Raw genomic sequence first — 365 nt, 5'->3', positions numbered from 1 at the left:
GTGAAACCAGCTGCGATCGCGGAGTAGCCGGGCGGGGACCTCCCGGGGCCGAGGCAGGAGCAGCCCCCACTTGCCAACCCCGCCCCCCCCGCGGGACACGACCTGCGCCCAGCCTCTGCTTCCATCACATGTCAGTACATGGTTAGGAGGTGGCGGGCAGCTACCATATCAATGTGGCCACGGGATCACAGTCCGTCTTGAGCCCAAATGCGGCAGCGGCCTGACCCCGAGCAGTCACATGGACTGACAACATTTTGTAAGGGCTGGAGGGTGACGGGCACGTTCCCTTGGTGTTTGAGCTGTGTTGTGTCAAGGTTGACCACTGGTTTTGGTCCCTAGGGAAGTCCCCAGCAACCACTGGCATG

The sequence above is a fragment of the Gavialis gangeticus genome, unplaced genomic scaffold (assembly GCF_001723915.1).
Source record: "Gavialis gangeticus isolate Ggan-Ray unplaced genomic scaffold, GavGan_comp1, whole genome shotgun sequence".
In the NCBI taxonomy this organism is placed as follows: Eukaryota; Metazoa; Chordata; order Crocodylia; family Gavialidae; genus Gavialis; species Gavialis gangeticus.
Note: the sequence above shows the minus strand (reverse complement) of the source record.